The following is a 4,334-nucleotide window of genomic DNA, read 5'->3' on the forward strand; positions in this document are numbered from 1 at the left end:
TCAATGATGCTGTATTAGATCCTTGTTACATTTTACAGACAGCTCATGGTGATGAAATTTGGGTTTTTCATAATTGCTCTTCCAATTCCATCCACAATATGCAGACAAAAATTATCTGAAAAATTTGTATCCGTTGATAGTGCATATACTTTTCCACTACAAATATAAAATGTAGTAAAATTTTTAAAAGCAATCATACTGCACTAGGTTGTGGGCAGATTCTAATGTAAATAATATACTGTGTTTATGTAGAGAATTTGAGCATCCAAAATTTTAATATGCCTGTGGTCCTAAAACCAGTACCTTACTGATATTGGGTGACAAATACTTCATATAAGTATAGAAGAAGTTTTCTTCGTATTTTTAAATATATTTTTTGTAAATATCATATACAGAGGGGTTACAGTTACATAAGTAAGGTAATGAGTACGTTTTTTATTGAGCATTGTTACCCCCTCCTTTGATTTTCCCCTACCATCCCTTCCCTGCACACCTCCTCAACTCCCCACTTTACCCCCGTCTGATATTGTCTTGTACATCCCATTGCTACAGTGGGTCAACCTGTATCCTTTCCTTGTATCTTAAATGAAGAAATGCTGGCTTGATTTATGCTTATTCTACTTGTGTAGACACACCTATAGTCACTCACCAAGTCCAAAAGCACATAAGTGAAATGCACATCATCTTTTGTCAGTTGGTATAATTGTATTGTACACATTTATTGACAGGTTACAAATTATTTTCAATTTTTAATACATTAAAAAACTTTCTTTTTTTTAAATTTCTTGGCCAGGAAATGGAAGACCTCAGTCAGCATTTCTAACTTTAGACTTTTCACATGGGTTGGTTAAGTGTTGACCTGAGGTCCAGTCTTCTGAGGCCTCATTCATCTGCTTAGGAATTGATGGTAGTTGGATGTGAGGGCGATCTGCTGCGACATCTGTCACCCCATTGATCGCCAGGGTTGATTCGGCTGCTCTGGCTGGCTAGGTGGGTGTCCCCTTCCTCCCTCACCGCTACATGTGTGTCCCTCCCGAAACTGTGCACTCGGTCGAGGAGGACGACCATCCCCAATAGAGGAGGATCGGTCTTAGGTCAAGGATATCCGGGTAGCTGAGCTCTCCTGCTAGAACCTCCAAAAAAGCTCTCAAGGAATTGATGGTAGCTTTTGTAAAAAAGCTCAAGGAAGGATCTCATTTAAAGCCTTATAACCTTATTTTTTACCAGGATATTCTTCTGCTTTGGTTTTTGAGACTGTCTACAAGAGCAAGAATTCCATGGGGAGCAAGGAGACACCATAAGACCTTTACTTACTGAGATTTCTGAGTGATTTGTTATCACTTGTACGGCATGTTGCAAGTCGATTCTGGCAAAAAATACCAATTTTAGGAGATAAGATGAGTGGAAAAAAAACTCTTAGAGACAAAGACATCTTCAACATATTCGGTTCCAAGCATTCCATCTAAGGCATATTCAACAATTAGTGAAACTTGTGTTGGCTGTATCTATGTGTCTTTCTCCATGTGTGCATGTATACATGTGTATATGTATGTGTATATTTGTGTGTATAGTAACATACATGTGTACATATATAAGGGCATATACACACATATATGCAAATATAAATAAATATAAATATATAAATATATGTGTATATATATATCAGCTGTTCAGTGATTTAATCTAGAGTTCCCAGCACATTGCCATTCTCACAAAGTGTACATGATAAACTGCTCTGAGGATCTGTGCTCATTTCCCCCATTACCTTGTTTTTCATCCCTGTGAACAACTTCAGCCTACTTTCCCTAGGATAGCTTTGTTTTGGTTACTGACTGATAATAAAAGAAAAACATTCTTTGTAAAAGAAAAAGAACTTTTAGGTCACAAATGGATGCCTATGAGATAAAATTATAATAGAAATAAAAGTGAAAAGGAATTCCTAGATCTGTTGTTTTGACATTTAGAATGGCAAAGAATAATATCACGTTACTCTTATAACTTTTAAAGAGTGCAAGGGTAACTGATGGTCCCTATCATGTTCCCACAAAACCAGTGGATCCTGAAGGATAATAGTAGACCAGCAGAAATTCTAAATAGCAGACATGGAGCATGAAAGAGAAAGAGAGAAAATGAGAGAGAGAAATATCATAATATTGGAAGTGCATAACAGATAAACAAGAGCTGTATGAGAACCTTCATACTGCTATCTTTAGACTCTCCATGTACATTTGAAGGTATTTGATGTCTGATAATCCATCAATATAAAAATATAAATTAATTTTGATAAAAATTAAAGATTACTCAGAAGAAATTATAAATGCAAAAACAGTCTTCACAGAAGCAAACTCTCAGAGATATTTCATGACTTTGAAAAGGATGAAGTGGCTGAAGTTAGTATAAATTTAGAAGTATGACAATTCACAAAAACATAAAAAGATATTCATGTATTTCATTATATAACCCAAAGCAGAAAGTAAATGTTGTTCAGATGATTTTTAAAAGAACAGTCTCTCCAGATCTTGGAAGGTGGCTCAGTGTTAGAGTGCTTGCCTTGCATGCATGTGGCCCTTAGTTTGATTCCTCAGCACCATATAAGGAGAAAAAGACAGATGTGATGCTGTGGCTCAAGTGGTAGCACTCGACTTGAGCTGAGGGACGGCACCCAGGACCCAGAGTTCAAGCCCCACAACCAACAAAAACCAAACCAAAAAACTAATCAAAACACAGTCTCTCACTTTTGTGGCCTCAACTCTGTAAAACCACTGCTTCAGCTTAAGGCTAAGATTTTATGTGTGGACATTTATCAACACTCCTGATTCAGACTCTAATTGAGAAAATTTTTAATCAATATTTTGTTCTTAATTTTGAGCACTGTGAATTCACATGCACCTATAAAAAATGGTCATCCCAGTAACATTTTCAAAATACCTCGTAATGACGACTTAAAAAAGTTGTATTATATTGCAAAAAAGAAAACAATACAAAAAATAAAGAAAACCAATAATTAAATATTAATGATTAATAAAATAAAAGCCAAATACCAGTATTTCCAATATTTGAAGTATACTACATATTAGATTTTACAATTTGCTCATATTCCTGTACATTTAAAACTGGCTAAGATTATGATGTTCAACAAGAATTTTATAAGCTATGAGTACCCTTTAAATTTACACTGTAAGATAACTTTTTATGTCTCACTCATCACTGATACATGGCTTATATAATCATTTGTTCCTTGCTAACATATAAAGAAAAGAAGCCCTAAAGTTTCAACAGAAATTGTGTAGTTAAAGTCTTATCTCTTTGCTCTGTTTCTTTACACAAAGACTTTGCAACTTCTCATTAATAAATTTTCTATAAACTCTGAAATGTACATACTTAGTAATATATGTCAGCTACCATAAATCTTAAATACTTTATGGAAAAGTTTTTTGACCTGACAGTCTTAATTTTGGCATATATAAGCAGGTTCCCAAAATTAAACATATTTAAAACATTAAAACTTTTAACACACCTTAACACTTGCTGCAGTGTTCATTATGAGAGGTGCCCTGTATAGAATAATTGAATTCCTCCTCCTACACATCTCTTGAACAACAAACATCTGGACTCATTTTGTTTTTGTCATATCAATCTTGACTTTATTCTTAAATGTGTGCTTATGTAACAAATATCTGGTTCTAAAATTTCACAATTCTTTTGAACTTGCTTTTTGTTGAATTATCTAGTTTAAAAAAATCAATTCCACTTTATATATAAAAAATGTTCTGTGCTCAATTCGGCAGCACATACACTAAAATTGGAACAATACAGAGAAGATTAGCATGGCCCCTGCGCAAGGATGACACCCAAATTCATGAAGCGTTCCACAACAACAGATGCTGGAGGGCATGTGACCAGAAGGGAACCCTACTATATTCTTGGTGGGAGTGTAAACTTGTTCACGCACTTGGAAAGCAGTATGGATGTTCCTCAAAGGGTTACACATAGAGCTCCTCTATGACCCAGCAATCCCACTTTTGTGCATTCACCCAAATGATCACTAACAAGGCCATTCTAAAACTACCAGCACAACTATGTTTATTGCAACATTATTTACCATAGCTTAGATATGGAACCAACCCCGATGCCCCACAATAGATTAATGGATCAAGAAAACATTGTGTGTGTGTGTGTGTGTGTGTGTGTGTGTGTGTGTGTGTGTGATGGAATTCTATCATCCATCAGAAAGAATGACATTGCCCAATTTGTTAGAAAATGGAAAGACTTGGAAAAATTTATATTAACTGAAATAGGCCAAGTCCAAAGAAACATAGGTCCCATGGTATCCC

At 35.2% G+C, this 4,334-nt stretch overlaps 1 non-coding gene across 1 annotated transcript; it reads left to right on the forward strand.

Annotated features, from left to right (window-relative positions):
* Positions 1-3,772: 3,772 nt before the first annotated feature.
* On the forward strand, positions 3,773-3,879 carry LOC122118505. Its single transcript, XR_006149391.1, has one exon. It is a non-coding gene; the product is annotated as a U6 spliceosomal RNA (small nuclear RNA).
* Positions 3,880-4,334: the final 455 nt, after the last annotated feature.

Source organism: Dipodomys spectabilis, unplaced genomic scaffold (genome assembly GCF_019054845.1).
Source record: "Dipodomys spectabilis isolate Male_0828 unplaced genomic scaffold, ASM1905484v1 ptg000154l, whole genome shotgun sequence".
Classification (NCBI taxonomy): Eukaryota; Metazoa; Chordata; class Mammalia; order Rodentia; family Heteromyidae; genus Dipodomys; species Dipodomys spectabilis.